The sequence below is a fragment of the Canis lupus genome, chromosome 21 (assembly GCF_011100685.1).
Source record: "Canis lupus familiaris isolate Mischka breed German Shepherd chromosome 21, alternate assembly UU_Cfam_GSD_1.0, whole genome shotgun sequence".
NCBI lineage: Eukaryota > Metazoa > Chordata > Mammalia > Carnivora > Canidae > Canis > Canis lupus.
In genome coordinates, this window is record NC_049242.1 from 35,732,779 (window position 1) to 35,756,640 (window position 23,862).

The 23,862-nt window shown below is 50.0% G+C and overlaps 1 protein-coding gene and 1 long non-coding RNA gene across 4 annotated transcripts in view; both read left to right on the forward strand.

The window, feature by feature from the left end:
* Window positions 1–8,674: 8,674 nt before the first annotated feature.
* LOC102156996 lies at window positions 8,675–14,725 on the forward strand. 3 transcript variants are annotated; one of them, XR_005375752.1, is made up of 3 exons: window positions 8,675–8,711; window positions 12,109–12,188; window positions 13,017–14,723. It is a non-coding gene; the product is annotated as an uncharacterized LOC102156996 (long non-coding RNA). The 3 variants fall into 3 exon arrangements; XR_005375751.1 differs by lacking the exon at window positions 8,675–8,711 and adding an exon at window positions 10,417–10,706 and having other exon boundaries at window positions 12,109–12,267; window positions 13,017–14,725; XR_005375750.1 differs by lacking the exon at window positions 8,675–8,711 and adding an exon at window positions 10,417–10,706 and having other exon boundaries at window positions 13,017–14,573.
* Window positions 14,726–22,553: 7,828 nt separating this feature from the next.
* MICAL2 (microtubule associated monooxygenase, calponin and LIM domain containing 2) overlaps window positions 22,554–23,862 on the forward strand; it is a 135,662-nt gene continuing 134,353 nt past the window's right edge. The window contains 1 exon segment of the mRNA XM_038569053.1: window positions 22,554–23,113. The gene's annotated coding sequence lies outside the window, so the exon portion shown is untranslated.

A 23,862-nucleotide genomic window follows, 5' to 3' on the forward strand; every position in this document is an offset into this window, starting at 1 on the left:
CCTGTGATCTCCTCCCCTCAGCATAGCTGCTACAATTGAGCCAGAGAGAGGAAGAAGTGGTACAACAACTTGGAAAACCATTGGCTGTTATCTCATAAGGGGGAAGACATGCACATCCCATGACCTAGTAATTCCACTCCTAGATAAGAAGCCTGGAGAAATGCATGCACATTTGTATCAGGACACACACACTTAGAATGCTCATGGCAGCATTACATATAGTAGTCCAAGCCTGGAGACAACCTGAACACCCATCAGGAGAAAAAGCAACAAAATACGGCATATCCATGCAGTGGAATATTATATTGCCAGGAACAGTGGATGGGCTGTAGCTACACAGAACAACATGGATGAGTCTTGTAAACAGAACTGAGCAAAAGAAGCCAGACACACAAAGAACCCAACTATGAGTCTATTCATTTAAACCTCAAAACAAGCAAAACAAAACTATTTTATTTAAGGATGCAAACTCAGGTGGTATAACTAAAGAGAAGGAAGTAGATGCCACAGAAGCCTAAGGGAGAGGAGAGTCTGATCAGATAGGGATATGCAAGGGGCTTCAGAGTACTGGCAGTGTTGCACTTTTTGATGGGAGTGGTTTGTTTTGTAGTTTTTTTTTTTTTTAAGATTTTTATTTATTTATTCATGAGAGACAGAGAGAGAGAGAGAGAGGCAGAGATAGAGGCAGAGGGAGAAGTAGGCTCCCCACAGGGAGCCTGATTCAGGACTCAATCCCAGGACCTTGGGACCATGACCCGAGCCAAAGGTAGATGCTCAACCACTGAGCCACCCAGGCACCTTAGAGCTTTATTTTAGAGGAGCTTGGGTAAGGGTCTCAACTCTGATGCTCTCTGCTTCAGAGTCTGTTGTCATGGTCCCAGAAGAGGGACATCTCACCCTGCTCCTGGATTGCCCACCCCCTGGAAATCAGTCCCCAGGCCTCAGCTCTGGCAGACACAACCCCATCCTTGGCTAAGTCTGATTTCAGCTGTTCCTGACTGCATCTTCTGGGCTCTTGCACTCCCAAAGATGTAGCTGAGCATGCTCTGTGGGGAGATAGTCTGTAATAAATTTCCTAGGATGGAATTTGAACGGAAATAAAAATAGTGGTGCCAGATTGCTGATGTGCATCATAACTCAGGAGCAGCCCTGATATGCCTGGGCCCGGGCTGGCACCTGGCGTGCGTGTCTCATGTTTGCATTCATCCTCATCCTCCTCCTCTGCTCAGGGCACTGGCATGCATGCTAGCTCTCTGCGTGAGACAGGAGGGTCACATTTAGCTCAAGCACCTTCTCACCAAGGCTGTTTCTGAGCGTTTGGGGTGTTTGTCTCCATAGCACTTGGCAGGCAGCCTGGCACAAAGTGGTGCTCAGTGACCAGCTGGTGTTAGGTTGCCTTTTACACCCCGAGGCTGAGGCCACTGTCCCTGAGGAGGGCATAGAGGGAATGGTCTCTGAAGCCCTTGGGAGCTCTGTTCAAGGCATAGGCACTCCCTGGTTTGGGGCTTGGGAAAGCGTGAAGCTACAGTTGGAAAGATTACATAATCTGTGGGATGCTGGCCACCTGATGATTTGCTATGCAAGCAGCTCTGACACCTCTCTTACCTTTCCCTCTTTTGTCCCCAGCAGAGGACAAGAGTCAGAAACCTGTACTCAACTCCCTCTCTAAGGATTTATAGAGGTTGATCAAAGTGCTCAAGGTGGCCAGGGGCTGCCAGCAGATGTTGGTGACCTGCTGAAGATTTTTAGCAATGGATTCCTTGATATAGTCCTCCTGGCCCAAGGTGTGCATCCCACAGAACAAAAGCAGGGGTAGGTGAGGAGGTGCGAGGGGCTTGGTTGCAGCCCTTTCACCCACTCCCTTGCCTGAAGTTGCCTCTCCCTCCCCTTGGCATCAGAGGTCACTGCTTCTGGGCCTGAGAATACAAAAGGTCGCCTCCGAACAGGGGCCCTTCACTCAGATGAAGGTGGTAAGTTCCTGGGACAAAACATGCTTGGTGAGACCTGAGCTTGGAGAAAGCTCAGAGCAGCCTAGGCGGGCTACAGTAGAAAGAGAGATGTAGGGACAGGCAGGAGGGAGTCAGGAAGGAGCCTCTATCACTGACTGCAAATAGAATCCTCAGTTTGTGGTGCGATGAAATCACCGTATATGGCTTGGGAGGAAATTCTCTACAAGGAGCTGCATGCAAATAGGTCATCAAGTAATGGCAAAAATATGCAGCCAAATGGAGGTGCCTCTGCAGAGTTTCTGTGTCTCCAAGGGCTAAGTAAACTCTAGGAAGCCAAAAGGGCTCAGAGCTTCATGTCACAGGGGATGGGGGACAACAGATGCTCCCTCTGCCTCCTCGCTCAGCCTCCTGCCTCCTGCTCCCTGCTTCCCCCTTCCCCACCAGGACCACCCTGAGTCTCACCAGTGTCCCTATCCCATGTTGCTGAGATCAGGCAGGGACTTAGAGATTGCCTGAGACACTTTCTGGTGACTAATGCAGTACTTGAACAGGAAACAGACTGAAAAGGGCTTAGGAGGAGCTATAAATAGCCCATGTCCTAAAAAATCTAACTTGGGAAGAAATGGAATTAACACACTGGAAGGAGAACAAGGAGATCACAGGCTCCAAGCAAGACCAAGACTTCTCCTGGGAGATGAGCTTTTCTTCCAGATGGAGCTCCATCTGCCTTGTAGGAGTCAACTCCACCAAGTATACTCTGCTCTGCTTTGGGGTTGACCAGCCAGCCCTGAGGCTACCTGCCAATATGATGCCCTGGATTGGTGGTGGTTCTGGAGTTCAAGTCATGTAGGAGTTATATGAGGGTACCTATGTGTGTGTAATGGGGTCAATGAGGTGTGAGGCTCAAGGCCAGTGAATAGTTTCACTTGTTGGGGAGGTAGAGAATTAAAAAGTGTCAGGAATATTACTTCTGCTTGCCTAGGTTTCCCTCTGTCCAGCAGGCTACAGAAGAATTCTCCCATCTTGAACCCAGTGAAGGGTAGGGAGAGTATGGTAGGAGAACTAGCCCTGGATTGAATGATGGGTCAGCAGACTGGCCAGCCAAGACGCTCATTTGCTGAGTACCTTGGAGTAGACACTCAACTTCACTGACTATTTTCTCTAAGATTGAGAGTTTGATCTAGTTCAGGGAACTTAAAATCTTTCCTTTTATTTTTTCAAAGCTGCATAACATTTCTCCAAAGGAAATCACAAGAGACCAGAGCTGGCTGGTTAAGGTGGGGACATCACACCCATTCCCCTGTGGTAGCTGCCGAGAAGCCACCAGAGAACCCTAGGGCTTTGCAGAGCAGCATTTGCGAACCACAAGACTGGAGCACTTACCAAGTGTGGCTGGCCACCCTAAAGCTACTCCTCACAGTCCTTTTCTCCTTACCTTCATGAAGAGACTTGGAAAGGTAAAATAATGAGAGGTAATACTGAGAAATGGAGATTTAACTAAAGACACCTGTAAAAAGGAGGAGGGATTTATGTCTCACGATCCTCAGCAAGCTTCTTATATCTTCATTAGTTACTGGGGTAAGCTGATTGCAGAAACAGCTGCAATTTTCCACCCCTCCCATTATTCACACTCTATAAATTTATTTATTTATTTATTTATTTGAAAGAGAGAGAGAGACAGGGAGAGAGAGAAAGAGAGAGAGAACTAGCAGTGGGGAGGGGCAGAGGGAAAGAGAGAGTCTCTAGCAGACTCCCCACTGAGCATGGAGTCCAAGGTGGGGCTGGACCCTGGGACCCCAAGATCATGACCTGAGCATGAAATCAAGAGTTGGATGCTCAACTGACTGAGCCACCTGGGTGCCCCTCATACCCTCTGTGAATTTATAGACCCGTCTCATCAAGAGACATAACTGACTTTCCCTACCCTTTCAGAATGCACTGGTCTTGAGATTTGCTTTGAACAATGTGTACCAGTTCCAAGCCTAGGTCTTAAGAAGCCTGCGTCTTCCACTCTGCTAAACCCCTGCCACTGCCATGAGAACAGCCTGGGTTAGCATGTGGGGAGTGAAAGATTGGGTAGAGAGAGCTGGGTTGGCCCAGCTGAGGCCGCACCCAGACCAGCCAGCTCCTAGTCAACTGACCGAAGACCATGAGCAACTAGACTTAGGAGAAGTAATATATGGTGGTTGTTTATGGCATGTGTTCTGGGATAGTCTATTTCTGTTCCAGCTATCTATTGTAGTATAACAAACCACCCCAAAACTTAGTGGCTTAAAACAATTTATTATATATTAGTTTATTATGATCATACATGCTTTTGTGCATGGACTAGTCTCAGCTGGGCAATTCTCATTTGGGGTCTTTTATATGATTACAGTCAGATGTCGGTTGGGGCTGTAGATATCTGAAGGTTTGACTAGACTGGGGGGTCTGAGATGGCTCACGCAGACCAGATGGCTGGTGCTTGAGGCTGGCTGTCATCTGGGGGCTCTGCTGCGGCTACTGACTGCACTTGACCCCTCCACGTGTCATGAGCTTCTCACACCAGGGCTGCTGGGTTCCGAGAGGCAGGAAGATGAAGCTTCCAGGCCAGTTAAGGACTATGCCCCTTCTGGTACAGCAGCACTTCCTTCATATTATATTGGTCAAAACAGCCATAGCATCCCAATTCAAGAGGGTAAAGAAACAGAGTTACCTCCTGAGGGGGAAATGGCAAGATCCCATTGCGAAAGAGAATGCAGGCTGGAAGACATTTGCACCATATCACTGTGGCACAGGACAACCAGTATTTTGATTTTGCACGGTGCCTTCTCCCCTGTAGCACTGCTTTCCATCCATCCTCTCTGGCTCCTCAGGTAATCACACAGGGATTGGCAAAGGTTGAGCAACCGGAGGGAAAAACCTTCAGGACCCTGAGAAGTGAGGTGCTGCTGCCCACCTGAGGACAAGCACCCTTGGCAGATGCCAGAGATGCTTTCTGTCAGAGCCCCACCCACCTGCCTGGGATCCCCTGGCAGGGCCGCAGCCAGCCGGTCAGCACCCCCGGGGCTGGCTCCCACTACTCCTGTCCCAGCACGCCTTGTAGCTGAGCCCAGCTGCTCATGGCAGGAAGCTTGTGGACGCCTCCCATGCTGACTAGGGTTTTGGCTTGCTTTGGCACCAACATCCTGTCTGTCTCATTTCCTACCGAGGGGCAAACTGGACTGGTTTCCAATTAATCCCATACCCCAGAGAGCCTGGAAGAAGAGACGGCCCTACAGAACTCCCTCAGGAGCCATCAAGAAAGGGAGGCGTTCCAGGGAGCCAGGAGCAGGGAAGAGGGAGGTAAAAGTGAAGTCTAAAGTCCAGAGTGTTCCTTCCTGGCTGAGGTAATGCCTCAGCAATGCACCTCATGGAATGTGCCCCTCACCTTAGTGACAGCTCACGGGAGGCCAGCCCCTCCCTGCAGTGACCTCCCCTTGCCCACAGCCACTCCCTTCTGCTGCCAGACACCCTGTCCCTTCCATCCACTGAGAGATGGGGATCATCTTTGAGCAACATCCTGCAAATGAAGAGAATTATAACTGTGATAATACATGCACTTAGTAGAATATCTGAACAGAGAAAATTTCCAGAGTTCCACTCCTAGAGAGAAAAATTTCTACATTCTAGAAGAGTTTGTTTTTATAATGATTAACCCAGTTTTACTCTTCAGGGCACCTCTCTAGTACTCCCTGTGGTCTTTAGCTGAGCCCCCCATCCAGGCCACAGCGGTCAGGGGGTGGCTAAGGCTTTTCTGACCCATTGTAAAGGGCAGGGCTATCTTGGCAATCAGGCTCAGGACTCTGCTCTGCACCCACCAGGCCTCGATAACCTGTGCCTTCCCCTTCCGACAGGATCCTCAGCTGTGAAAGTGTGCCCTCCCCTCCCCGCCAAGGGTGGCAAGAGTTCTCTGGAGAGACCATGGTCATAGGGCTTCTAAGATGCACAGGTCCTGGGTTTCCTGTTTCCCTCTCTTCCTTCCGTTGTGTCTCCCTCTTCTCCCTTTCTTCTGTCTCTCATCAGTAACAGGCGAAAGTGAGTACTTGACCCTGGACTTGATGCTACAGCCATAGGTGGATAGATAGAGACTGGCTCACAGTTCTCTCATCGACTGTAGGACTGTAGGACTGTAGGACCTTGCTTGGATGACTCACTTTAGCTCTCTGGATACTGCATAACAACCCACTCCAACCTGCATCAGGTAAGCCCCTACTGTGGGCTTACCTCCTGCCAGATGCAGGAAGGTCCAGAGGGAGCAAGGTGGAGACTCTTACCCAAGCCTCTGTCATCATCTTTCCACAATATACTGTTTCTGTAAAAGGTGTAGGGAAGCATAAAGAACTTCCACTGCCAGCCATTCAGGGACCAGATTTCAAGGGCTTCTTTACACTTAAAAGTGCAGAGTAGCCTGGTAGCAGGAACGGAAAGTCAAAACCAGATCCTGCAGCAAAGGATGTCCCCACTCAGTCTACGGCTCTTTGGTTTGCCTGAAATCTCCGTTTCTACCGAAGCAATCTAAAACGGGAGAATTTTACGTGTCCTACAGGCCTGTGCATCTGTCTGTTGAAGGCAGCAGGCCCAGAGCCCGGTGCAGGCCTGCAAAGTCCCTCAGAGCCACCAGTGTTGGATTGTCACAGGGTCCCTGCAAATGCCTGCCTGCTTAGAGAGATTTTGGTTGGATGGCGTGGTGGTTTCACTCGGCATGCCAGCCCTGACTAACTGGATTTGTTGCTGAAAGTACCAGGTTGGGAAGGAAGCTGAGAGCCCCAGGACTGGAAGACTGGCAGTTTCTGCCACTGTGGGATGAGGAAGCAGTTTAGCCAAACCTCGGCAGTCCGTTTGAACAGCCTGCTCTCATTTCCTGCTGGCTCGGCTCAACCCACACCCAGTGATGGCTTTCTCAGATGCACTCTACTCGTCCTTTGGGAATGATGCTCTGGGGTTCACTGCTACATCCCACACAAAAGGGAGCCTGAATCAGTGGAGAGCTTCACCTGACTCATGGATTGGAAAACTCAGTACCATAAATATGAGATTTCCTCTCAAATTAATAAATTTAGTGAAATGCCTATCAACATCTCAATAAAGATTTTACTAGACATTTACAAGCTGGTTCTAGAATTCATGTGGAAGAGAGAAGGCCAAAGGATAGCTTAAGTGACTTTGAAGAAAAACAAGAAGAGACTGACCCTGCCAGCTATTAAGACCTATTATGAAGCCATTGAAAGGAAAGAATTCGTGCAGGAATGGAAGAGACCAATGGGATAGAAGAGAGAGCCCTGAAATAGATCCAAAAGAGAATAACAATAGGGGATCCCTGGGTGGCTCAGCGGTTTGGCGCCTGCCTTCGACCCAGGGCGTGATCCTAGAGTCCTGGGATCGAGTCCCACATCAGGCTCCCTGCTTGGAGCCTGCTTCTCCATCTGCCTCTCTCTCTCTATCTCTGTGTCTCTCATGAATAAGTGAATAAAATCTTAAAAAAAAAAAAAAGAGAGAGAGAGAGAGAGAATAACAATAAACCCACAGACCATAAAGGAAACAGTGAATTTCCCTAAATGATTAAGACTTTTGATCAAGGAAAGATACAACCAAAAAGAAAGATGAGACACAGGCTATACCCAGAATAAATAAAGAAATCCTACAATCGATAAGGAAAAGGCCACCCAGCAGAATATAATGAACAAAAGGTATAACTTGGAAATTCACAAATAAATGACACCCAGATGTCCGATAAACATATGACACTTCACCTCCATAGTAACTGGGGAAAAGCAAATTAAAATCACAATGAGGTATTTTATCCCCATTGGATTGGCAAGACTTTTAAAGTCTGCCAACACCAACTGTGGATTGCATAGGCGTGTGCTGGGAAAGACAGTACCTGTTGCAGGAAATGGGTATAATCACTCCGGAGAGCCATGGATTCCTACCTAGTAAAGGTGAAAATGAATGATCCACCCATGCCAATTCTAGGTATGGAGGGAAAACTCTCTAACATGCACACAAGGAGAAGTACACAGGGTATTTTTGTGATATAAGTTATAATAGCAAAAAAAAAAATTCTATTGATGGGAATGAGCAAGTCAAATGTATTGTATTCACTCAGTGGAATACTAATCAACAAAGCAGATCCTAGTGAATAAAATTCAGATATCAAGGATAAATCTCAAAAACAAGGGGAAAAATCATAATTTCATATAGTATGAATCCATATCAAATTAACATGTTTAAAAAATATAAAAACCAGTATGAAACCTTGTTTAGAAATACATGCCAATGTAGTAAAATATACTTAAATGATAAACACCAAATTCATGAGGAAGACCATTCATGGGGAGATGGAATGTTATCCCTTTGGGGTTATGATTAACTATAATGTTTATGTTTCCAAAAAAAAAAAAAAAAAAAAAGAAAACATCTGAAGCAAACAGGGCAAAATGATGAGATTTGTGAAAGCTGTATGGTTGGTACAAGACTGATGTGTTATGCTCTGTTTCCTTATGTTTCTGATATTGGAAAAAAAGCCCCTGGGTCCCTGATCTCCCAGTTTCCCCCAGATGCACGGTTATGGTTTCAGAGAACAAAGGGTAGAAATATTGTTCGCCTTGTATTTGTACCCAGTGGTTTGTTTAGAGACTGTGCCTCTCCTGACACTCTTCTCACCTATGACATTCTGTGACTTCACAATGATTAATTCAGTACCAGCTAAGTGCCATGCACTGAGGAAACGGCATAATTCAGGTCTGCCCCTCCCTAATACAGGTGCTCACAGAGGAGATACACAGGCAAATGACTGTGCTGTCACAAATGTGGCAGCTAAGGCATATTTAAAAACGCTGGGGCTAGCAAGTAGGAACAAGCAGTTCATTCTGGCAAGGGGCTGGGTACAGAGAATGCAAGGCCTTGACGGTGGAATATGAGTTTGCAAGACCTAGTGTTCGAGGAGAGGATAGCATGAGTAAAGTGACCCAGGCATAGTGTCCCTGTCGTGTTATGGGGCTGGAGAGCATCCTCCAGACTGGACACGTGCTTCAGAAACCTCCTCCTCGCAGTGGTGGAAACGCTGAACAAAGGCAGGGAACTGGTTAGGAAGCCACTGAAGATGTGAGGTGATAGAGACCTAGACCATAACACAGTGATTTCGGTTATTGTTTCGCTGCAAAACTGCAAATGGGCAGAGGGTGGGCACAGTGGCTTTTAATCGGGGTTGGTTTATCTCGTGTACCCCACAGCGCCTACAGTTGCACCGTGCGCCTGATAGTAGCTCAGCGAAGGCGTGTTGCTGGAAGGGAGGGAGGAAGGAAGCCGGCAGGCCCAGGTCCCACTCCCTCCTTTCATAGATAAGAAGACGGAGAGCTGCAGAGGGAGTGATGTTTTCAAGGACATCCTTAACCGGATGCTTATTGTCTCTAACGCTGCAAAAAAATTCTGCAGCTACTCAGCTAACAAATGTTTAAGCCCATAGGCCTTTAAAAACAAGAGACCCGGCAGGTAAAAAGTTCTGATACAATGGATCCTGCTGGAAAGCTGTACTCTTCATGAGGAAGTGCTTTCTCTTCTCAGGCAGAAAGAGAGATCCTTTAAGACAGATGAAATTCTCTGAGATGAATAATACGAAACAATAGCCCTTTACCTGGCCTCATCCAAATAACAGGCTCTATTCAGGTGGCTCTAAAACACTTGATTGTGTGCTGTTGGCATTGTGGGCAGGGCAAGCCCAGCAGCACTGGGAATTTTACAAGACTTTTGTTCTGCTACCAACCAGTAATTGGCCCTCCACCCCGACATAGTAAACTTCCAGTCACATGAACAAAACTCCCCTACATTAACACACTGCATGCAAAGCAAAACCACCTCCAAAGCGCATACAGGTGTGAAATCTTTGCAGCCTCCCCACCTCCTCTCTGTGACTTCCCTGTCTCTGAGAGAGACCCATCCTCCCTAGGCCCAAGGGTCCTCCCACCTCCTGTGGCTTTGGCTCTGGCAGGTGTTGAATCTGCCCCTCTTGACACTTGAACATCTTCGTGTCACCTGGCTCTTTCTTTCAGCATCTAAACGTGCTCAAGGCTTACAGCCTGAGAAATGAACACATCAGGAACCACTGTGTTCTGCTTCTTTCTATCCCATGTGTCCCCTTGAGTCATGAGATTCTGCAAGGAGTCCTCCACACTCACTGTCTCCCCCTACCTCACCTCCCATTCACCTCTTAGCCAACCCAGGGGGTGTGTGCTTAATATTTATCTGGGAGGAAGGAAGGGAGGAAGGAAAGAAGACTGGAAAGGAGAAAGGAAGGAAGGAAGGGGCTAACATTTATTGTGTGCTTACTATGTACCAAGCAATGTTCTAAGAATTTTACATCTATTATGAAATCCTGACGTCACTGTGATGTAAGTGCTATTATTATTTACATCTTACAGATGAAGAAAGAAGTCTTTGAGCAGTTGAGTATTTGCCCTGAGTCATAGCAAGCTAGAATTTGGGTCAAGGCACTCTGTTTCCAAAGCCAGAGCATTCTTATTTTTATACCTAGTACATGGTGCCTTGAAGTTAAAAATACACAAGATGGTTTGGACTTGTCCCATTCATTCATTCAGTCAGTCAGTCATCTGTTAATTATTTAATGCTTACTGAGGCCTACCATATGCAAGGCAGAGGGAGAAAGATGTGACTCTGCCATTAAGATGTTCAAAGTCCAAAGAAGGAGTCAGTCAGTAATATGGGGTGAAAAGAGCTCTGGTAAGTTGGTGGGCAGGGAGCTGGGGAAGCACAGAGGGAGCAGCCTGCTTTGCTTAGAGCAGTGGTTCCCAAACTTCACTATGCATTGGAATCACCTGAGAGCTTTAAAAATTTCTGATGTCTGGCTCCCACCCCCCAGATGTGAGGATTGAATTGGCACTAAGTGGTTTAAAACTACCCCCCACCCCAGGTGATTCTAATGTTCAGCGAAATTAGGAAAATGCTGGCTTACAGGGTAATGAGCAAAGACTTTGGTTTGTAATACAAACCTCAATTCAAACTATTTTAAGAAAAAGTTAAAAATAAAAAAATAAAAAGAGTCAGGGAATGTATTGGCTTATATTTTAAAAAGAAATAAAGGGTATGTGCCTGTGGGTCTAATTTGACCCAGGTCTCCAAAGATGTCACCAGGGTAAGGTTTTCCTCTTTCTAGTGCCAGTCCCCTTCGTCGCAAGATGCAGTCTCTGTACTTCTTTTTTCATGCAAAGTGCAAAGAAGAGGTCTGATTTCCTCGTACCTCAAATAAAAGCCCAGAATTGTGTTTCATTAGCTCTGGCTTAGGCCTGAACCAATTACTGGGGCCAGAGATATTGAGGCTGCTGATTGGTGCAGCTGAGTCACATCTCCCCACTCTGGAGCCAGAACTGGAGGCAGCTTCACCTAGAAGCTCACCCTCAGTGGACAGTGGAGGATCTATGACAGGTTCTAGTATGTTCTGGGAGCTGAGGGTGTATTTTCTAGAAGGGAGTGATATTCAAATAGGAGAACAACTTGATCACTTCTGCCTTTTGAACAAGTAATTCTGACAGGGAAAGGACATATGTGGATCTTACAAAGGTCATTGTGGTTGTTGAAAGCTGTTGGGATCTGAGCTAAGACAATGGCAACAGGGTGAATAGGAGGGAGGGGACTCAAGAGAGGGTTCTGAACTATACAGGCATGATTTGTTATCCACCTGGAAAAAAAGAGTTAGAAAAAAGAAAGGAACCACAGATGACTGAAAATTCTAGTTTGGGAAATTGAGTTGTTGGGGCACCATTAGTGAGATTGGAAATGTATATCATTTACTGCATTTTGGACAACCCAGTGTGACTGTGTTGAATGTGAGATGTGTCGAAGACTTCTGGGAGGTCCAGAGGGCAGCTGAACACAGCGATCTGGAATTGAGGAGAGAGCTGGAAATGGCCGGTGTCTGTGTGATAGCTGACATGGGGGCAACGGATATGGTGACCTGAGGAGGGCTGTGGACGGTAGAGAGCAGGATAGTGCATTCACCAGCTTAGGAGATGAGGTGGCATGGCCAGAGAGCTAGGACAAGTGGTGTTTTAGAATCAAAAGGAAAGAGGGTTTCTAGAAAGGGTGGGGGCAGGATCCACCATCATGCAGTGCAAAAACTTTACAGAGGCTGAAGGCTGGAAATAGAACATGGATTTGACAACCAGGAGGCCCCATTCTAACAAGAACCAGGCGAAGACGTTTGGGGTGAGTGAGCCTGGAGGCAGACAGACCAAGCAGGGACTGATCACTCTTCAGCAAGTTCCACAGTGAGCTTCTAGGAGAGGTGCCAAATCATTTCTCCACGTTTGCTTTGTAGTTTTGTGTTTGTTTCCCCTTTCTAAAGTTTGATTTAGTTTGTTTATGAAAGAGGTTTGAATGCAAAGCTGTCAGGAAAAAACTGAGCTAGAGACAAAGGTTGAAGAGAAAGTGATTTTCCATAGAGATGAAAGCAGATTAGTGGTTTCCAGGGGCAGGGGCAAAGGAGAATGGGGAAGAGACAGCCTAATGGGTGTGGGATATCCTTTTGGGGTGCTAAAAATGTTCTGGAATAGGATGGTGCTGATAGTTGCACAACACTGTGAATTTACTAAATACCACTGAGTTTCACACTTTGAAATGGTTGAAATGGTGAATTTCTTATAATGTGCATTTTAACTCACACACAAACACACGCCACGAATGGTGATTTTATATACATTCTTGGTGGGCTTTCTGTGGATCATTTCATTTAATCCTTATAACAACCAACCATATGACAACCTCGTAACAACTCTACCATCCCCATTTTACATCCAGTCAACTGAGGTAGAGACAGTTATTTATCCAAGTTCGCACGGCTAGATTTGAGATGCCAATCCAAGGTGATATAACTACAAAATTCAAACTCATAAGCCCTCTCCAATCTTGCCTGTATAGCCACGCAGTGTCATAGGTACATGTATTGAAAATGTCAATAGGTCCATAGCCACCAAGGTATTGATGCTCCACATCTGTGGGTGATGACACTATTTTTCATATTCTTCTTTTCGATAGGGCACAGCTTTGATTAAAAAAGGAAAAATCTTACTTTTCATATAAAGAAGAAAAGGATTTTTAGAGATACAGCCCTTCTCTGAAGGTATTACAGGCGTGCAAGAAACAATTGCAGCATCACAGGGACACAGCATCCATGGGATGTGGAAGGTGATGAGGAGACGGTGCAAGGTGGTGACCTGGAGAAGCCTGGAAGGGAATGATGGTCTTCAGTGGATGGAAAGGAAGAGAAAGGGCCCTTCGGAGGGAACAGCAGGCACAAGACCATGAGGCCAGGAGGGACCGGGAACCAATGGGATGATGTTTCATGTCATCTCTCTCCCCGTCCTCCCTCTGCCCCTCTCCCAGGTCTTTCTCCTCCTACTCTGCCCTGAATGAGCCATGCCACGTGAATTTGTTTTGTTCCATTCTGTCCATGGGACAGCCACATCCTCCTTCCAGGATGCTTCCCTTGGTCCTCAGGGAACTGGAAAACCTCGAGGGCTGGCGTCTCAGGCATTCTTAGAAGGCCGCAGTGGCCAGGAGGCCTTCCTGCTTTGTCCGGGGATCCTGTGACTCTTGGGCACAAACCCAGAGCAGCCCTCACTCAATTGCTTCTTTGATTTTCTCCCAGTTGACTGTCAGGGATTGTTGGCCAGTGGGAGGGTGCTGAGTGGTGAGCCGTGTGGGGAAACAATTAGTGCGTTTCTCTCTGCCAGAAGTCCAATCTCTTTTCGGACATGGCTGTACAGAGAGCAATTGGACCCCTTCCGTTTAAGACAGGGCCTAAACCAGTTTGCTTAATGGGCAACTTCAGGTACATCTATAATTTCGTCCCTCTGGGTGGTGCTTGTATATCTTTTGGGGTATGGCCATCCCTTTTTTTGTCATGTCTTTGGCATCTTAAACATTTTACACTGATATGTCTAAGAGTCTTTCCTATTCCTAATGAGTATACGTCACGTTTGCAGCCTTTTCTAATTAATGAGCTAATGCTCCTGGTGAGTTTCAGAGTGTGTGAGTGAGTGACAGAAGTTCAGGCACAAGAGCTACACAGACCAGGGTTTGAATCCCAGTTCTGGCAGTTACTGGGACATAGTATTTAACCTCCACGACTTGAGTTTGTCCAAGCATGGTGGTTAATTTTGTGTATCAACCTGACTGGACCACAGGATCCCCAGATATTTGATTAAACATTATTTCAGGGAGTGTCTGTGGGGGTGTTTCTGGATGAGGTTAGCATTTGAATTGGTAGACTGAGTAAAACCCGTTGCCCTGCCCAGTGTGAGCGGACCTCATCTAATGCCTTGAGAGCCTGAAAAGGACAAAAGGGTCGAAGAAGGGAAAATTCACTCTCTTAGCTTGATTGCTGAGCTAGAATTTGGTCTTCTCCTGCCCTTGGACTAGGACTCTCACCCTTGGCTCTCTGGTTCTCAGGCCTTCAGACTTGAACTATGCCACTGGCTTTTCTGAGTCTCCTCCAGCTTACAGATGGTAGATTGTGGGACTACTCAGTCTCCACAATGAGCAAACTTCCCATAATAAATCCATTTATCTGTCTATCTCCGTATGTCTCCTATTTGTTCTGCTTCTCTGGAACGCTGACTAATATACAAAGTATAAAATAGGGTTGATAATCTCGATCAATAATTCTCAGAAGTAATCCCAGATGGATGTCGTAAAGAATAACAACGTACTAGCCCATGGTAGGCTCACAGGAGGGGGAAGTTTTATTTACCACTGTATCAGGGTTCAGTCAGGGAAGCAGGACCATTAATGTGATATGCGATAAGGGATTATCACAGGGGTTGGAGTTCACAACGCAATTGTGGCAGCTAGTGAATAGGTCTAGGGAAGGCAGGCGTCTCGCATCTGCTGGTGGGCCCAAAGTTGTGTCCATCAGCAGAGCTGGCGAGTGAGAAGAAAATTTGGGTGTGAAGTGGGAGAAATCAAGAGGAAACTGGACGACCTGGGGCCCTTGAGGAGAAGCTGGAATTCGTGTTTGTTTCTTACCACCTCCAACCTTAACAATGCAGTGACCCTTAGAAGCAGCTTATACCTTCTGCCAAATTGGTGCACATGCACCAGCCCTGGACTCAAAGATGCTGGAGGAAGCATCTCCAGAAACCTGGCTGCTGCCCCTCCCTCACTCCATTAGCAACATGCATGCCCGGCACAAGTGCCTGAAGCCCTGCACTGACCTTCCAGGTATGTGGCCTGCTGTCCCTTCCACCTTCCCCATCTTGTGCAAATGTGCCTAGCAGCCAGGCCTCCCTGGGGACCATCCAGGAAAGGGAGTTCTGGGAAACCCAGTTCTAGCTTAGCAAGTTGCTCTGATATAAAACCACCACACTTACAAATAGGGAAGAAAGCATCTAACGCTTAATGAGGTCAACAAGAAGCCTTCACGTCTGGCATCCGATTCAATCCATACTCTGCCCTTACAAGCAAGGGCTATTTATTGTCTTCATTAACTGGCTCACTCAAAGTCACACTGTTAGGGAGAGCAGAGGTTAGAACCAGGTTATTGGAGCCTGTGCATTTTCTGCCACAACTTGGCCTGTGGAGCTGGCTCCTGCTCCACATGGTGATACCCCCAGTGCCCCCGCAAACCTCACTCATCTGACGAGGGGAGAATGACCCCTTCTGCCAATCGGGCCAGGTTGCACTGTGTGGTCTCATGCCATCTAAACTGCATTGAGGGGCGAGATTTGGAGAGAAAAGCAGTTGGGCAAGAATTTGATTTTAATTAAAATGTATTTACTACAGAGAAGAGCTTAATGGGGGTTTGGTATGTGGGTGGGTGGAGGTGCGGAGTGGATAATAGGAGGGAGGTCAGAATGACATGACTTTCTGAGAGGTGAAAAGCATGAATTCCTTCTGCAAGTTCATGCGCGCCCCGGTCTGTACCAAGCTAGCAAATGGCCCTGTGTCCCTCCATTCCCTTCCTCACCGCATGCAGTTTTCAATCAAGTGTCCGCCTCTCTCCCACGCTGTCTGATGTTTCAGGAGAAACTGAGTCGCCCCAGTGCTAGGCATGGGGCCCCGCCTGGCATAGCCAATCCGCACATTCCAGTCCTCTGGCTACCCTATGGGTTCAGGTGGGCATGTGACCCAATCCAGGCAGAGTGGGTTTCAGGACTCCCGCTTGGAATGCCAGGCCAGAAATGTTCTCTTTGGGATAAGGTTGCTTGTGGCAACAAAAGCTGTTGGCACTGGCTGCGATGAGGAAAACCAGCCTGAAGACAAAGCCAACATAGAGGAGGGCAGAGCCAGGAGAACTGCATTGGAAGGTAACTGGAGCTCTTACTTCCGGTCTCTTCTGTGATAGGAGTCTCTTTCTCTCCCGTTGTGGTCAGGCCTCTTCGTACTGCATGTGGAACACACTGACTGCTAACCCTGACTTCGGTGGAAAGAGACAGCTCTGTCTATACTCTAGTCCTAAAGATGAAATCTGGGGGCAGCCCGGGTGGCTCAGCGGGTTTAGGTGCCGCCTTCAGTCCAGGGCGTGATCCTGGAGACCCAGGATCGAGTCCCACGTCGGGATCCCTGCATGGAGCCTGCTTCTCCCTCTGCCTGTGTCTCTGCCTCCCTCTCTCTTTGTGTCTCTCATGAATAAATAAATAAAATCTTAAAAAAAAAATAAAGATGAAATCTGCTTGGACCATGGGCATGTCTGGTGGACCAGGCCTGGGAGCTGTCCCGTCTTACAACCCAGAGAATGTATAGAGCTCAGGCTCAGATGTCAGCTAGCCAGATTCACCCTGCCATATGCAGGCTCCAGGGAGACCTTGGGTGAGGGATTTCTTCGAGATTTCATTTTCTCATCTCCAAGGTATGGATAATAATTGTATTCACTTCAAATATACAAGTTCAGTGATGGAAGTGGCCATGTCCCTGACCTGGAATCGCCCATAATAATACCTCTTAGAGACTCTTGTTCTCTATATCCTTCTTAAGATCAGCTCTCAATTTATTATTCAAAAACCCAGATACATCATTTACTTTGCATCAGTCACTGTGCTATCAGGCACATCTCCCTATTACAGGTGAGGAACTTGCTGTCCAGAGAGGTTAAGTCATTTGCCCAAGGTCACACAGCTAATAGGTGGCAGAGCTGAGATTCAAACTCAGGCATCTTGACTTCAGAGACTATTACTAACTCCTGAGTCAGGACATCTCTGAGAATAACTGCACTCCACATATTTGAGGGGTAGGTATATGACAGATGGATAGATAGATAAACTTGAGTGAGTGCCCTCCGCCCTCCTCCATGAGCTAGAACAGAGAAAATATCCCTGTCTCTGCTCCTAGCCAGCTGTACTGTGGAGGGTTTGGGAACTGCCTCCCTAGCTCCAATTACAACCGTGTGCTCTAGAATGGGCTTCTGGTTTGCATGAACAGGAGTCCGCTTGAAACGCAGGTGTGGCCCCGCCTGCCTTGAGGGTGCGTCTGTGGCATTGTTGAACCTCTTGCGTCTGTAAGGATGAAAATTATGCCCTTGTATTTCACAGATGGCTTTGAGCACACACACACACACACACACACACACACACACACACTTCCCAGGCTATTTGGGGCTGGGGCTAGACTATTTTCATGACCCTGTGTCTCTTCCTCTCACCCCCTGCACACCTAGTCTCTGTCTCTGTTTGCTCTGGTAGGTCATCTCTGGCCTGCTCTCATAGCTCTCCCACACCGAGTTTCCCATCATTGCTGCCAACATGCACACTTTCCCTAAAGTGCTACAGTCTCTCTGAGGGCATTATTGAATTTGACAGGTGCCATTTCTTCCCTGAGCTGTCTCTGGAAAACCCACTGAAAATGTGGTAGGCCTGATGAGTTCCTCTGACCTTGAAAACATTTATATGCCTTATCTATGAAACATAGAGCGTTCTGAGGCCTATCAAGAAGATAACGGGCTAGAACAAGGCCCCAGTGATCTTGCTTCTTATACACTTCTGTGTCCCTTTGAGGGAGGTACAAATGTTTCCACTCCCTGGTTTAGAAAGTCCTTCTCCAAAGACAGCTCCCAGCGTGGCCTGGGGCCAATCAGCATTTTCTCATCATTTAAGAAGGTCATTGGACTTTGTATAGATACCAGCCTTCCGCTCCCTTCCGAAAACCCAAAGTTGTGCTGATAGCAGCTTGGGGAGGAACTGGTGAGAACCACACCCACTATTTTACCTCTTCCTGGACCAGAAGCACAGGAGGAAGAGGTCCAAGGGCAGGGACCCTCTCTCAGTTGGAGGGGGAGATGGTATAACGCTTCTCCCTGGTGGTATAACACTTCTCCCTGCCATTCGAGTGCTGTGAGAGGCATCCTGGCTTCTCCATAGAAAATCTTTGCATGGGAATCCACTGAGTTCAACTCTGACCTTTCTTCAAGCAAATTGCTAGGCTTGAAATAAAAGGAAGCCAGGCCTGACACCCCCACAGGCGTCTTGGAACACCGTCAGGTAGATAACCAATGATGACGGAGATCACCAGCTGAAGTCTTCTCGACGGAGGCACGTATGTGCTGGTAAACCCATGGCTTCCAGTCTGAGATGCAGATATTTTTAGGGATGAATCTGGGCCTTCCTTCTCTCCCTCCCTCTGATGCTAATGTGGCCATCTGCATCTCCCAGACAACCTTCACCAGCACACATTCACCGTCCTGAGAGGAGGGGGCGGGGGAAGAGATTATTATTAAATATAGCATCCTGAGCCGCTGCACGACGAGTGCGAGTTTGCCTGTGTGCTACCAGAGAGGTGGGGGCCTCTGAGACCTGGAACCCATTCCCACACTCCGTGACACTCATAAGCACCTTCCCTTCCCTGGGGCCGCAATTTGTTTTTTTATTTATCTGTTAAATGAGGGGCTTAGATGATATTTCCCTCTCTGGTCTGCTCTAACTTTGCATAACCTTCTCTTTGAAGAGCTTAGTTGTATAAACTCCCGGACACACAGTTCAGTGGGCGATGCCATGGTTGCTGCTGTGCAGGTGGAGCTGTCATCTCCTAATCCTCATTTCTCTGTACTCTCCAGGGAGATGGCCAGAAAGAGTGGCTTGTGAGTGGTGGTGATGGGCTCTCACTGCTGGCTCAAGAGGTCCCAAAGCTATCTCCATCCAGGCACTTAGCTCCCAGGAGCTCCCAACTTGCCCTAAAAGCTCACCTAAGCAAGGGTCTTTCTTACTTACCTGAGCCCCCGAGTTAAAAAAGTGGAGTGGGAAAAACAAAACACAACAAAGTTGGGTGAGGGAGAAGAGCAAAGGTCCTAGGAAGGCAGTGCTAAATTTTAGTCTTTGAGCTACTAGAACTTCTATACTGAGCAGTGCTCTCCTTGCAAAATTGGGTTGGCCCAAAGTGTTCCTGAACTAGAGTTAAATTTCTTTGACTTGGAGAACATTGTGCTAGAGATAAGGTGATCGAAATTAGAAAAGATAAAAGCAATAAAGAATACAGCTGCCATAGCACCTGGTACTTCTGGTTATTTATCAGCTGTGCTGTGAGTTACATGAAGGCAGGAACATCCAGCTCGCAGGAGCATTTGTGAATTGAATCAATGACTATCTCCAGCTCCAGCTCCATCCCCAACAGGGGTGTCTCAGACCTAGGCCAGAAGGAAGAGGCCTTCTGTGTCCAGGGAGGCTTTGTGCTGGGGGCAGAGGCAGCCCTGTTTGCCGAAGCTCCTGTCTAGGGTCTCCTCTGTCACTCTGTAAGTAAAGCAGGGCCATGCTGGTCTCACCTGCTGTCCCTAACAGTGCCCAGGCCTGAGCTCAATAGGATGTTTGGGCGGGCAGGCCCCAGAGCAGCTCCTTTGGAGATAGACACGGCCTGTCCAGTGCTCTAGAGGCGTGAGCAGGGCTGTAGGGGCCCAGTGCACAGTAGTTAGGCATGCAGATTCTGGGATCAGATAGCTCTGGGCTCAAATTCCGACCTTGTTACTTATTAACCATGTGACCTTGAAAAGTTACTTTACCTCACTGAGTCTCAGTTTCCACATCTGTTAAAGGGAACGATAACAAAGATACAGACCTTACAGTGCCATCAACAGGATTGAGAAAACGTGCAGAGAGAGCACGCCATCAACTGGCATCACCCGCAATGTTCTATCAGAGCAGAGAGCTGCCCCTCTGAGAGCCACTGCTGACTTTTACAGACTGAACAGGGACAGCTTTTGCTGCAGTTCACCCGCAGGAAGTTGACTGAACTCCGAAAATGCTAAGAGAACTACCAGGTAGGACAATCCCCGGGAAAACCCAAAAGTCCTGGAGTAGGCTCACCTGGTAAGGGGCAGAGAGAACCAGATAAGGCCCAGGTTTGTTAGGGGCAAACTTCTGTTTGTACCTGCTTGGCAAGGAAACATGTAGACCTCTCTAGAGGGTGGTCCGGTGCTGCGGAAATTCCAGCAGCCTGGAGCCACAACACTCTTCTCTCACTGCCCAAGCTTGCCTGTTCTGCTCTCCTGGGTCAGCTCAGTTCCAAAAATATTTATTGATGCCTGCTCTGGGCCAAGCTGGTGATAGACCCTGAACTCCAGAGGTGAGTAAGACACGGCTCCTGCCCTGGGGATCCCTGTTTCATGATCACTACTAAATGGGGGCGGTCTGCACAAGTTGTTGGTAGTATTTACAGCTTCCCATGACTTTACACCCCTCACTAGGCCCCACAGTGTTCACCCTGAGTTTTCTGTGGATGGTGCTCTCTGCAGCTGAGGGGGTATGGGCAAGCCAGGAGTGTGGGCAGAGACTAAGGCAGCCATTTGACAGCCAAGAGAAGAGGGTGCTTAGGTGATTTGACTAAGGTAGCCCCACCGCCCCTTTTCCCACCACCTGCATCCTTTTTTATTTTTATTATTTATTTATTTATTTAATTTATTTATTATTTTTTATTGGAGTTCACTTTGCCAGCATATAGCATAACACCCAGTGCTCATCCCGCCAAGTGCCCCCTCAGTGCCCATCACCCAGTCATCCCAACCCCCCCCCACTTCCCTTTCCACTACCCCTTGTTCATTTTCCAGAGTTATTATGCTGAGCGAAATAAGTCAATCAGAAAAGGACAAACATTATATGGTCTCATTCATTTGGGGAATATGAAAGTTAGTGAAAGGGAATAAAGGGAAAGGAGTGAAACTATCGGTGAGGGTGACAAAACACGAGAGCCACCACCTGCATCCTAGGCAGGCCAGTCCAGGGGAGCGGAAGAGCCTGTCCGCTAACGGGGCGTCTGCTGAAGCCCAGGGGAGTCGAGGGGCACAGCGGGGAGGGAGGTCCACGGTCGGTCCAGGACGGGCCAGGCTGCTCGCTCGCTTGCAAAAGGGGAAGCTGCGGCTTGCTTCCCAGCTGCCCGGGCCGAGGCGCGGCCCTGCCTCTCCCTCGACGCTGGGATGCTGGGACGGGAGCAGCCAGGTTCTCATGCGGCAGCTCCGTGACGCGCCCCCTTCCCGCCCCCTTCCCGCCCCCGCCGGGCCGAGCCGAGCCGGACGCCCCCAGCGCCCCGAGCGCCCCGAGCGCCCCGAGCCCGGCTCCCGCGCCCGGCCGCGGCCCACGTGCGCCCGCCGGCAGCCGCGGTGACAGCTGGCCCCTGGGGGCGGGGCGGGCGCGCCCGGGGGCGGGCTCCGCGCCGCAGCGCCATTGGCCGCGGGCCCCGGGCGGGGGCGGGCCGCGCCCCCGGCTGCGCTGCGATTGGCCGCGGCCCCGGGGGCGGCTCCGGGGGGGCGGCCGGGGCGCACCGAGCGGGCGCTCCTCGCCGGGCCCAGCCTGCGCCGCCGCGTCTCCAGCTCCCGGCGCCGCAGGCCGCCTGCGGGTCCCGGCCGCGCGTCCGCGGGCCTCGGCGGAGGCGCAGCTGACCCGGGCTCGGCCCCGGCGCGGATCCCGGTGAGGGGCCCGGGGTGCGGGGCTCCCGGGAGGGGGCGGGCCGGGGACCGTGGCGGGGCCGGCAGGTGCGGCCGCAGCATCTCTCCCCGCGAACCCCGGGGCGCGCGCGGGCAGGTGGCCGAGCCCAGGGAGCCCGGGGCTGCCCGGCAGGTCTCCGGGAGGGGCTCAGGGCGCGCTCGGCGCCCGCCCCGCGCCCCCGAGCTGCCCCCGGCGCCGCCGCAGCCCCAAACCCGCAATCCCGAGCCGAGCAAATCCCAAACGGCACCGCGGAGGGGGCGCGACCGCCCGCGCCCCGGGGCAGGGCGTCCCCGAACTTTGCCTCCCGGTGATGCGGGTTCAGGCTCCCCCCCCCGCCCCGGCCTTCTCGGGCGCTCCCCTCCCCGCCCCGGCTCCCCTCCCTCCTTAGCAACAGGAAGTTGAGTGGGGCCAAATGTCAGTGGCCGGGCCGCCTGCGGCTGCGGCTGGGACCGGGACCGGGACCGAGGCCGGGGCCGGGGGCCGCGAGGTGGCCCGGGCGCCCCCAGCAGCCAGGCGCGCCCCAGGCCCCGATCGCCCGCCGCGCCGCCGCCCGCACAGCCCTGGGGGAAGGGGCTCGTGCCCCGGGCGCCGGCCGCTGACCTGGCTTCCAGGCCGGAGCGAGCGGGGTTAACTCCATCCTGGGCCAGCCTGGGGCAGAGCCGGGAATCGCCCTTGCTGGATGGGGAGGAGGCGTGTGGAAACCAGAGCGAACGCGCGCCGCTTTGCACAGCGTTAATTCCGTAACCCGGGTTCTGGGTTTTCAGGCCCAAAGAGCTTGTATCTGGAGCCCCTCCGACCTCGCAGGACCCTACGGCAGCGTGCGGACCCTCTGGCTGTCAGCCTGGCTTCCTGCCCCTAGTCGTCTGTGGTTTCTGTGGAGGGTGAAGTCACTAACTGGCCCCCCCGTGGGCAGGTCCTCCGGAAAGAAAGCCGGAGTGGGTTGGCCCTCTGGTGTTTATGTGCCTGGGTGCCCTCGCTCCTGGGTCAGCTTGGTTCTCCTTCCCTACCCGGAGAGGGCGAGCCCAACAAGTGGGCCTCGAGTGCCCAGGGCAGCCGCAACGGATGTTCTGAGGAGTAAGAACTCACCTGCGGACAGAAGACAGATTTATTACCTGCCTACCCACCCACAGGTCCTGCCCTGTGGCACCGCAGCAGCGGATTTCACGGTTACTCTCCAAAAACTCAGGTTTGCCCTCCTCGTCTCAGAAGTGGGGAAACAGACCCCCAGGTAGGGTAAGTGGCCAAGGTCACCCAGGAAGTGGCTGAGCTCGGATTTGGACTGGGCTCGGCCAGAACTAAATCCGGGGTTCTTACTGCTGCCCCGTGGCTGTAGAGAGCGCCGTGCCCCCAGGATCGTGGCTCTACTGTGCTGATTGGAGCCTCCTGGACTTTGAAAAGATTCTTAGGATTCAGAGGCTGCTGCTTTAGCAAAGCACTGGAACTGAGCCCGGTTAGCCCAGGTTGTTGAACCCGCAGACCACTCGCTCGCCCTGTCCTCCGGTCAGGGATGAAAGGCTGGTAATGCTGTTAGGTCCTGCTGTAATGGGAAGGGGTCGATCTGCTGGTGTCTGGGTGCTGTCTGGGGGGTGGCGGTGGGGAGGAAGCCTGCCTGTGCCCATTGGTTGACTTGGTCTTACCTCTGAAAGCTGGCTCCTGGGATGGTCTAGAAAGACTATTAAATAATCTCTACCTTAAGATCCGATTCTAGTTTTGTTTGTTTTGTTTCGGGGCGACAGTTGTTGAGGTGTGTTAGTTATGGTTGTAAGGTGGTTGAGATCTTCAGTTTGAGCATGACTTCATAGAAAACGACATCACTCTCCTCCATGCCTCCTTCCTGCAAGTCCCGGAGCTCAGGCTTTCTGCTCATCCCTCTCTTCTCAGAGAAAATCATGATTAGCCCGATACCAACCAGTTGTCCTTCAGTAAACAGCATCTTATGGACTAAGGCTGGTTTTAGCTTGTTCATTGGAGGCCCATTCCCA